Below are 1,020 nucleotides of genomic sequence, written 5' to 3' on the forward strand. Positions count from 1 at the left end.
GGAGACCATACATTGGGTGACACGCTAATTTATTCAATAACCTCTTAAATAACTATCTTAATATATGTGTCCTCAAACTACGGCCCGCGGGCCACATGCGGCCCACCGAGGACATTTATCCGGCCCGCCGGGCAGGGGCGTATCTGCCGCGAGGCAAGGGACTAGGGTTTGGCAGGTCGGGAGAGCTCGGCAGGGCTCGGGCGGGAGGCAGGAGGGCGGGATCAGCAATTCTAGAACAGGGGAGGGTGGGCTCGGCTTATGAACCCGCACCACTCACCCGGCGTCTCTGCAGCCAGCCGGCCATCTATTCTGATCAGTGCATGCAACCGTCACGGTTGGAGGGCGGAGCCTAGAGCTGACCATGAAGAGGGGGAGCAAGAGAGGAGACTCCATCGCTGCATGTCAGGTATCATGGCCACAGACCCTATATAAGTGCAAAAGATGATCGATCTCCTGCCTCTCTCTTTCCCCCCTCTCTCCCCCTCCTCCTCACTCTCTCCCCCCCCTCCTCTCTCTTTCTCTCTCTCTCTCCCCCCTCCTCTCCCCCTCTCTTTCTCTCTCTCTCTCCCCCCTCCTCTCTCCCCCCCCTCCTCTCTCTTTCTCCCCCCTCTCTCTTTCTTCCCCCCCTCCTCTCTCTTTCTCCCCCCCCCCCTCCTCTCTCTTTCTCTCCCCCCCTCTCCCTCTCCCCCCTCCCTCTCTCTCTCCCCCCCTCCTCTTTCTCTCTCTCCCCTCCTTCTCTTTCTCTCTCTCCCCTCCTTATCTCCCCCCCCCCCTCTCTCTCTTTACATTGTACACAGATCTGACCCAACAAGGTGTCCTGCATTTGCCGTATATTTTGCTCCATAAGACACACTTGGGGGGAAATTTCTGTGCGTCTTATGGTGCGGCCGGCCCAGTATTCCCGCCGCCGTTGTATGTCCGCAGTCTCTGGTCATCTCCTGTACTGTGGCCGCATTTGTTCATAGTTTTTTTTTTTTTTTAAACTATAGTCCGGCCCTCCAACGGTCTGAGGGACAGTGA

Source organism: Staurois parvus, unplaced genomic scaffold, assembly GCF_062004578.1.
Source record: "Staurois parvus isolate SC_StPar_1 unplaced genomic scaffold, SC_StPar_1.0 ptg004056l, whole genome shotgun sequence".
Taxonomy (NCBI): domain Eukaryota; kingdom Metazoa; phylum Chordata; class Amphibia; order Anura; family Ranidae; genus Staurois; species Staurois parvus.